Below are 10,947 nucleotides of genomic sequence, written 5' to 3'. Positions count from 1 at the left end.
GTTAAGAGGCATCATATTTCTCCTTGTAATACGCCCTAACTTTTGACAACGCTCACAAGCTATACAGTATGCATGCGAATCTTGAAAAATAGAAGGCCAATAAAATCCATACTGCAAAATTTTTGCAGCTGTCTTTTTAGCACTAAAATGGCCTCCACATGCATAATCATGACAAAAAGAAATGACACTTCGTTGGTCACTTTCAGGAATGCACCTTCTAATAATCTGGTCAGGGCAATATTTAAACAAGTATGGATCATCCCAGAAGAAGTACTTAACCTTGGATAAAAATTTAGATTTATCATGTTTGGGCCAATGCGAAGGTATCTCTCCAGTTACAAGATAATTTACAATATCTGCAAACCACGGTGAAGATAATTGAGACACATGCATCAATTGTTCATCAGGAAAAGTTTCAGAGATGGGCAATGAATCCTCGGTGAACTCTACAATTAATCTAGACAGATGGTCAGCTACCACATTCTCAGAGCCTTTTTTATCTCGAATCTCAATGTCAAATTCTTGCAGTAACAAAATCCATCGAATTAATCTAGATTTAGCATCTTTTTTAGACAACAGATACTTCAATGTAGCATGATCCGAATAGACTAAGACCTTAGAACCCAATAAATAAGCTCTAAACTTATCAAGTGCAAAAACAACTGCTAGTAACTCCTTTTCTGTTGTGGAATAGTTTAGTTGTGCATCGTTTAAAGTCTTACTAGCATAATAAATTACATGAGGAAGCTTATCGACACGTTGTCCTAAAACAGCGCCTACTGCGTAATCAGAGGCATCACACATAATTTCAAAAGGGACATTCCAATCGGGTGGTCGAATTATAGGGGCGGAGGTCAACTCACTTTTTAATCTCTCAAAAGCATGAAGGCACTCCTCGTTGAACACAAATGGGGCATCTTTGGCCAACAAATTACATAGAGGTTTAGCAATTTTACTAAAGTCTTTAATGAACCTCCTATAAAAGCCCGCATGACCCAAAAATGATCTAATCTCCTTTACAGTAAGTGGGGGTGGAAGGTTAGATATCAAATCAATTTTAGCTTTATCCACTTCAATACCTTTATGCGATATGATATGCCCTAATACAATTCCTTGTTTAACCATAAAGTGACATTTTTTCCAATTAAGCACAAGACTTTTTTCTTTACATTGCACTAACACTAGGGTCAAATGGTGTAAGCATTCATAAAAAGAAGATCCAAAAACTGAAAAATCATCCATAAACACTTCCAAAAAACGTTCTACTATGTCAGAAAAAATACTAACCATGCATCGCTGAAAAGTAGCTGGTGCATTGCATAGTCCAAATGGCATGCGGCGGTAGGCAAAAGTACCATAAGGGCATGTGAACGTAGTCTTTTCTTGGTCTTCCGGTGTAATGGGAATTTGATTATAACCAGAATAACCATCAAGAAAGCAATAGTACTCATGTCCTGCCAATCTCTCCAACATTTGGTCAATAAATGGCAAAGGAAAATGATCTTTCCGTGTCATGGAATTTAATTTTCGATAATCTATACAAACACGCCAACCTGTTTGAACACGAGTGGGAACTAATTCATTATCTTCATTTTTTACTACCGTCATACCCGATTTCTTAGGAACAACTTGAACAGGACTCACCCAACTGCTATCAGATACTGGATAAATAACGCTAGCATCTAAAAGCTTAAGAATTTCCACTCTAACTACTTCTTGCATTGCAGGATTTAGACGCCTTTGTGGCTCACGTGAAGTTTTAGCATTTTCCTCTAAATGGATTCTATGCATGACCAATGAAGGACTAACTCCCTTGATATCATTTATGGACCACCCTAGTGCTTCCTTGTGCTATTTTAGGACATTCAACAATTTTTGTTCTTGTGTATCATCTAAATCAGAAGCTATGATTACTGGTAAAGACTCACAAAGGCCAAGGAATTTGTATTTAAGAGTGTTTGGCAAAGGTTTGAGTTCTAACTTAGATGGCCCCACTATAGATGGAAGTGCTGGTGATGTAGACAGTGAAAGAGGGTTCACTTTTGGTTGCCATTCATCGATGCTCATTAATGGGGCATTGTCTAATAATGCATTAACCTGCTCAATTGATTCATCTATGTCAAATTCACACCCAAAATGTGCTAGGCAAGCTTCTAAGGGATCCTCATAACTTGACTGAACAAAAGTATTTTCAACCAAAGTGTCTATCATACAAACTGCACTAACCTCATCTTCATCTAGTGGTTGCTTGCTTGTATTAAAAATATTTAGCTCGACAGTCATATTACCAAATGATAATTTCATTACGCCATTTCTACAATTGATTAAAGCATTAGAAGTGGCTAAGAAAGGACGCCCTAAAATAATAGGAATTTGCCCATTAGAGTTTTGGACAGGCTGAGTGTTAAGGACTATGAAGTCCACAGGAAAATAGAATTTGTCAACCTTAATTAGAACATCCTCAATGACTCCTCTAGGAATTTTGACAGATCTATCAGCTAATTGGAGTGTTACTTGTGTGGGTTTTAACTCTCCTAACCCTAATTGTGAGTACACTGAGCAAGGTAATAAATTGACACTCGCCCCCAAATCTAACAAAGCCTGATCGATATGATGGTTACCTATAACGCAAGAAATTGTTGGACAACCAGGGTCTTTATATTTTATTGGAATTTTGCATTGGATAATGGAGCTAACCTGTTCAGTTAAAAACGCCTTCTTTGGAACATTTGTCTTCCTTTTTATAGTGACTAGATCTTTCAAAAATTTAGCGTACGAGGGCACTTGTTGAATGGCATCTAAAAATGGAATATTGATTTGTACTTGCTTAAACACTTCTAGAATGTCTCCAAACTGTGCGCCTTTCTTAGGAGCTACTTGTCTATGAGGATAAGGAGCTTTAGGGACAAAGTTCCTAACAGGTGGCTCTATTACAAGTGGTGGAGAAATAGACTCTTGAACTTTAGTAGGATCAACATGATTTTCTTCTTTTTCAGCTTCAACTAATTCCTCTGTTGGCATACTAACTTTATTATCAACTTCTTTCCCGGATCTAAGGGTAATGATTGATTGAACATGGTGTTGCTCGTTTGAAGGAGTAGAGGTGGTGCCTATAGAAAACTGTCCTTTTGGATTCACTAGAGTTTGACTCGGAAACTTCCCTTTCTCTCTCTGCAAGTTGACTAGCTAATTGACCCATTTGATTTTCAAGTTTAGCGTTGGCTTGAGCATGCAAGTGAGTTGAATTTTCCATTTTAGCATCATTTTTTTTTCAATTTTAGCCATGATTGCTTTAAGGGTGTCCTCTAAGGATGATTGTTGCTGTGGTGCAACAGATTGGAAGTTCGGTTGAGACACGGGAGTTGGAGCATAAAAAGGCTGAGATTGAGTAGGATATGACTGTGTAGGAGGACGAAAACCTGGGGGAGATTGATTTTGTGAATGGAATGGTTGCCCACCTATATTTGTAGAAGGTTGGTTCTGATGCCATGAAAAGTTTGGATGATTTCGCCAATTTTGGTTGTATGTTTCGGAAAAAGGACTAGCAAATGATTTTCCATAATTATTAAGTGCGTTCGCTTGTTCAACATAGCTGTCAGAATATCCATTAATGGAAGAACATGTTTGTGTTGTGTGCATGTGACTACCGCAAAGAGAACACCCCTCACTTTGAACTTGATTGGTTGACTCCATAGTTTTACTTAAAACTAACGCCTCAACCTTTCGAGTAAGATTATCTAACTTTATTTTCATGTCTGAATCTTCTTTCACCTCATATAATCCCCCTCTCTTAGGTGTAGAAGATTGTTTGTCTCTATGAGAAGTAAAATCCCACTGTTGAGAGCTCTCAGACAAATTTTCAAGAAATTCATACGCTGCATCGCCCCTAAGATTTAGAAAACCACCCCTGTTCATTGACTCAAGCATATTGCGGTTAGACTGAGTTAAACCGTTATAAAAAAATTGAACTAGTCTCCATATTTCAAAACCATGAGGGGGGCACTTTAAAATAAGATCTTTAAATCTCTCCCAACTCTCATAAAATTTTTTATGTTCTTTTTGACAAAAATCAGTAATCTCCCTCCTTAGAGTAGTTGTTCTTGACATTGAAAAGAATTTTGAAAGAAACTTTTTAACGAGGATGTCCCATGAAGTGATTGAGCTAGAGCGTAGAGAATTTAACCATGCCTTTGCTTTATCTTTCAGTGAGAAGGGAAAAAGGCGCAATTTAACAGACTCCTCAGAAAAATTTTGAAACCTAAAGGTAGCACAAATTTCAAGAAAGTCTTTAACATGCATGTATGGATCCTCTCGTTCAATCCCATGAAATTGAGGAAGAAGTTGTATTGTGTGATGTTTCAGCTCAAAATGTGTCGCATTTGTTGTGGGTAACACAATACAAGAAGGAGGATTTGTGGTTTCGGGTGAAAACAACTCTCTTAAAGGTTTTGTATCTTCTGCAAGTTCTGTCATTTTTAATTGATTATGTTCCACTCTTTGAATATTTAAGCTGCGTCGAAAGGTTCTCTCAATTTCTGGATCAAGAGGTATTAATTCTATGTTTTTTGAACGGCAACCAAACATAAACTTATAAACGAAAATAAATAAGAGAAACAACCGAAAATAAAAATAAAAATGCAACAGAAGTGTCTGATGCTAACAAAAATGATTCTTTTTTTTTTTTTTTCAAGACAAGAAGTTCTAGGCTTTAAGAATGATTGCTGAATGCTTTACTTAGCAAAATGAAAACCTACAGTAGCTTATTTTATTGTTAAAAGCACTAACAAAAGTAAATTATGATAAGCAAACAGTGAGTAGAATGAAAATTGTTTTTTTTTTTTCAAACACTAACTTACTAAGTACTTGATAAAGAGAACAAAAACAGATCAATAGCAAAAGTAAATTAAGATTAATTAGAGACTAACCTGTGACTTGTTGCTTCTAACTCCAACCACCATGTTGTATGGTAAATATAGTGGTTCCCAAAATTATTTCAATCAAGCACTTGTAGCCGACTTGGAAATCTCGGCCGATAAAAACAAATAAAAAAACAGCTCTACTGTGTGACAGCAACCACAAAAATACTTAGTGACAAAAAGCAATTACTACTAATCAGAGATTCACTGTATAGCAAATGCACGTGATGAACGTTTTTTTTTTTTTTTTTGCTAACTAAACTAGTAGAAGAGTGAAATCAATTCAAATCGATTTCTAGATTTCCTAAAAAAAAATAATTAAGTCCCCGGCAACGGCGCCAAAAACTTGATGTGAAATTTTAATATACTCGCAAGCGCACGAATCGTACCGAAGTATAGTAATGCAAGAGCGAGGTCGAACCCACAGGGACTTATGATTCTTCTAGGAAAAATAAATAACTTAAACCGATTAAACCCTAACCTAGTTGACAAAATTTGTGATTGATTTTTTAAACTAAAAGTAAAAAGTAAAAACAATAAACTAAATTAACAAAGACGAGAAAATTAAAGCTTCTTTTTAACCAAAGGAGAAAATACTAAGGTTTCGAAATCCACACCCATTAACTCGTATCATTATATATTCATGATCATTGACTTTACCCAAAATTTCTTCATGATAATCTGAAAGCTAATTCTGTTACCATGGAAAATATCATCGTGAAAATTCATCAAAAAGTCTAATGTTTGTTCCTCTCCGCTCGCAAGTATAAAATCGAATCATTAATTATATCCGCTTTTAACAAATCACAATAAATATCCAATTTTATAGTTAACAATGAAAATCCAGCGTTCAATGTTAAAGACAATTCCAAATCATGAGAAAAACATGATTGAACTCATATCCAAAATTTATCCCTAACAGTTGATTTGGAGTAAGAACAATTTAATCAAAATCAAACCAAATAATCGAGTAAAATCAAATCTCATGAACATATAAACAATAGTCATTAATAGGGCTTCATCCTCAACCCTAGTTGAAAAGTTTAGCCGCTCATGGAATCAAAACACATAAACACGTTGAAATAAAACTCCATTGAGTAAAACTTACAAAGAAACGAATTAACAATTTCTCCAAGCTTTTTCTTCTCTGCCATCGCTCGTGATAGCTAGACGTGGCTTCCTGGTGAGCTGCTGCGTTGCAATCTTTAAAAGCTCAAATCTCCCCTTTTTCTTTCGTGCAAAGCCTAATGCTCTTTTTATGCCCACTGCCGAGATTTCTTTCCTTTGTAGGGAAAATCCTTGTTTCACCCAAAAACCTCATTACTTGGTCCACACCCATTGAAGTTTCCTTTTCCTAAAATATTGCCTAAGCTAATTACACCTAATTTCCTTAACCTTCACGTGCAGAAAATTCTCAAAAATGGGTGACTATAGACTTCTTTCCAAACCCACATTCTTCCACCAACAATCCCCCAACTTCTGCCCACACATCTCACACATGCACCTCCTTAGGAATTGATAATGATTTGTTAGGATTTCTCTCGTTAAAATGATTGGTAGATTCCCATAATTCCAAATCGGACTTCGGCATTATTATTCCAACGGGTAAAATAAATAATGTTATCACCTTTTCCTGCAAAAATCAATAATTCATTGTTAAAGACAAATAAGACAATAATATAGTAAATTATGCACAATTAAAGGCTAACAACATGTGATATTGGGGCCTCTAAGTGTCAATATTTTGTTCTCATCAGTATCCGTACTATGGGGTTTGAGCTTTACCTTCTTTGATTCCCACTCATTCGCAATATCCCTGAATGTTTTTGAGGATGAAGCTTCATAAAAACCAAGCCCTGTTTTGTCACTTGCTGGTCTTTGTATGCTCAGAATCTCGTCCAATGTCTTTGACCCTGTATTCAAACACTCAAATAGAATGTTAGCTTTATCAACCTCAGCTTTTAGCATAATTATTTTTCCTTCCGAGGCGGTATTTAACTCAGTCAAGACTCTATTTTTATCTTGAAGACTCTTGACCTCCTGACACATCTTATTCTTTTCAACATTGACATTGCTCAACAATCCTTTTAATTCTTCCATTTGTGTTTTAACAGTCACTAACATGTTAGACTTATTATATTTCTCAGCCATTTTCAAATTAGACTCATTAATTTTAATACTCTCCTTAAACAACATATTGTAGGATTGTTTTAACTCATTGAAGCTAAACTCCTCGTCACTTCCCTGATTCTCATTATCGTCTGAGGATTCATGATCACTAAGATTCGACTTTAAAGAAGCCCCAAACGCCATAAAGTTCGTGTGATCAACTTGTTCATCTTCGGAGTTATCAGACTTACTATCGTCATCCCATGTTATGTTGGCCTTGAAGTTAGTCTTTTTCTTTAATTTATTAATGCATTCATGAGCAACATGACCATAACCTTGACACTCATAACATTTAGGACCTGCAGGAGGACCTTTTATCCCTTTCTTATCTTTAGCACTCGAAGACTCACTTTTTCCTCTATTTCCGAATGTCTTATTCCCATCACTATCAATCACTTTCTTCTTGAAAATTGTTTGAAATTTTTGGTAAACAGTGCCATAGCTTCAAGATCATATTTGTAGGGAGGTATTCCCGAGCATATACATTTAGTTGCCGAACACGTGGTGTATAAGAACACGTGTTCAAATTGAACATGACTGATCGCCGGTCAGTGCTGACTGATCAGCAGATAGTGACATTCCGATTACCTTGGACCAAGTTGCATGCGAAGTAGCTGGTCCAAACAGAACTGTTCAGTTACGATACAGCCGAACAGATAAAGTAAGAACCTAGTACGTGATACGAGGGATAATGGGTTGAAAGCGATGCAATTGATATCCGAACAAATGGTACGTGGGACCATAGTTTGAACATAGACAGAACAGTCGCCGTGCAAGATGGTGTTCGGCGATATGGACCAGTAATGTAACGCCCCGAATTTTGGGTACGTTAAATAAGACAATTTCATTAAAAACCTCAAAATAGAGTCTAGCTCTTATTACAACAAAACTCCCACAATAGTTTAATATTTACACAAATGGAGGGGGGGTTCTAGGGTTCCTAACTACAGCTCCTCCTGCTCCTCCATTCTTGCCAGCTCCTCAGCTTCAAAAGCCTCCACGGTGATCTATTTATCCTGATTATCTACAAAATCTGACATATTATACCAGCATCACCACCGATATACTATGTCAGGGTCACCAAAAAGGCAACACCGTGAGCTACAAAGCTCAGCAGAGTAATCCCATACCCACTAACCCATAACTTATAAACAAAGCTATAATACAACATCAATTTCCACATGATAAGTGTATACACAGTTAATCAATGACACATCCACATTCATTAATCATCTATCGTTGGTGTCTAAGATTTTCGGGTTTTTCCTACGCGACTCATCGTAGACTGTGTCAACAATTTCATTTACAAATCAACCTTTCAAAAACCATTTGTTTAACATAAAAACATTTGCATTGGCTCCGTACCGCGGATAACCAAGCTACACACCCAACCTTTTTAAAATCATTTGCATTGGCTCCGTACCGCGGATAACCAAGCTACACACCCAACCTCGGTTCTGCCGTTCCGAACTCCCGAGTATCCTCACAATGGTTCCGCCGTCCCGGGTTCCCATTGGCACACAAAAAATATTTGCATTGGCTCCGTAACGCGGATAACCAAGCTACACACCCAACCTCGGTTCCGCCGTTCCGGACTCCCGAGTATCCTCACAATGGTTCCGCCGTCCCGGGTTCCCATTGGCACACAAAAATATTTGCATTGGCTCCGTAACGCGGATAACCAAGCTACACACCCAACCTTGGTTTCACCGTTCCGGACTCCCGAGTATCCTCACAATGGTTCCGCCGTCCCGGGTTCCCATTGGCACACAAAAATATTTGCATTGGCTCTGTAACGCGGATAACCAAGCTACACACCCAACCTTGGTTCCGCCGTTCCAGACTCCCGAGTATCCTCACAATGGTTCCGCCGTCCCGGTCTCCCATTGGCACACAAAAATATTTGCATTGGCTCCGTAATGCGGATAACCAAGCCATACCTCACCATGGTTCCGCCGCTCCGGGTTCCCATGGGAACGCACACAAAAAACACACATCACACAATGGGCTACCACGTCCGGCCACATTATGGTTTTCACAATCCACGCAATGGGCTACCAAGTCCGGCCACATTACGAGTTTTCATACATACAATGGGCTACCAAGTCCGGCCACGTTGTGGTTTTCAAAATCCACACGATGGGCTACCACGTCCGACCACATCGCGGTTTCCAAAACATTTCAACCTTTTCAAATGTTTCTTTTACACACGCACACAACTCACATAATGCCACCCAAAACCGGTCATTATGTTGTTTCAAAATATTTCCTTCCTCGGAAAACATTTCTTTTAATTAACCACACCCTAGGTGTCATGTTTCTACTTTCTCGGTTCTCGTGTCTCGTTTACATGTAAAGACTCCGCGGTAGGACAAACGTAAGCAAGAATCATCCTAACAAGATCATCCAATTCTATATTACTCATCACGCTCAATTACTACTTATAGCATAACGCCACATGTACGGACGCCCTTGGAGTGTATCACTTATGCTTATTCAAAGCACAATGCCACATGTACGGACGTCTTTGGAGTGAAATCACTTATGCTTTATCACATACCACAAGTAATACAATCAACTCATATACGCATACTCATAACTATCAAAATACGAATACTTCTAATCAAACGATAAGTGCGTAAGGATGAACTACATATAATTAGCGGTTCAAAATAACAACGTTATACTTGAGACGGAAAGTAAATAAAGATAACCTACTTTATACTTGGGGTGGAAGGTAAGGAGATCCTACCTTACTTCTTGGCGGTAGGGCGGCTACGGACGGTAATCGGCGGTCGGACGGAGTAACTTCCTACGGTGGTCTCCGGTAGCTTCGAAAGAGAAAGGTTTCTCTCGAAACTTCTACTTGACTTACACTACTCTACTTTATGGATCGAAGGGTGGTCGGGTGGCAGTTTAGTGGCGGCTTAGGTTGAGTTTCTTGAAGAACTCAAGAACAAAGAAGGGCTAAGCAAGAACAAAGAAAGAAACAAGGAATTCTAGAGAGAAGGAAGAGCAAAGCTTGAAGGTGTGAGTTCAATGCTTGGAATGGCTTGCTATTTATAGGCAAAGGCATGCCCTCTTCCTCTCTCCCAAGGCCGGTCCCCCCCTCTCTCTCTCTCTACCTCAAATTTTGACATATGGCATGCAATCTTTGAAAGATCAAAGGCTATCCTAGGCTTGCATGGCTAGGTTAGGCTAAAAGGTAGGCTTGCATGGCTAAGATTAGTCTTTGGATTGGACTATGGGAGATTTGTTGGAAGATTTGGAGACAATGGTACAAGATTTGGTCATAAAACAAAGCATGGAGGTACATATGGGGAGTTAAGTTTGGTTAGGGAAAAGATTCTCCCATGGACTTGAAAGGATGAGGAAGATATGGAAGGTCAAGCAAAGTACAACAAAAATCTCTCCCTCTCTCTCTCCTATCTCTCTCTCTCGGCCCTCTCTCTCCTCTCTCTCTCTCGGGTCTCTCTCCCTCTCCCTACTACTACATATATATATATATATATATATATATATATATATACACACACACACACACACACACACACACACACATAAGTAAGAAAGAATAAGAAAGTACAAGATAACAATAAACAAAAGGTACTTTTGGTACTTTTGAATCAAAGAAACTTAAGGGCTAAGATTTTCCAATAAATAAGCACATGTGTACTAATGTACTCTAGGAAGATCAACTCTCCAATAAATTAATCCAATTGGGTACAAAACCCCAATACAAAATAATAAAAAGGTACTTAGGAGAATATTAGGCCTTAAAGGCTACTAAGTACTTTAATAATAAAATAATGTGTATTTTATCACATGGGGTTTAAGAAAATATTATTTTAATGAACCCATG

At 37.9% G+C, this 10,947-nt stretch overlaps 1 non-coding gene across 1 annotated transcript; it reads left to right on the top strand.

The window, feature by feature from the left end:
* The first annotated feature begins 3,985 nt into the window (after nt 1-3,985).
* LOC131308953 (small nucleolar RNA R71) lies at nt 3,986-4,092 on the top strand. Its single transcript, XR_009194632.1, has one exon. It is a non-coding gene; the product is annotated as a small nucleolar RNA R71 (small nucleolar RNA).
* Nucleotides 4,093-10,947: the final 6,855 nt, after the last annotated feature.

Source organism: Rhododendron vialii, chromosome 1a, assembly GCF_030253575.1.
Source record: "Rhododendron vialii isolate Sample 1 chromosome 1a, ASM3025357v1".
In the NCBI taxonomy this organism is placed as follows: Eukaryota; Viridiplantae; Streptophyta; class Magnoliopsida; order Ericales; family Ericaceae; genus Rhododendron; species Rhododendron vialii.
This window is presented reverse-complemented; position numbering and strand designations above follow the sequence as displayed.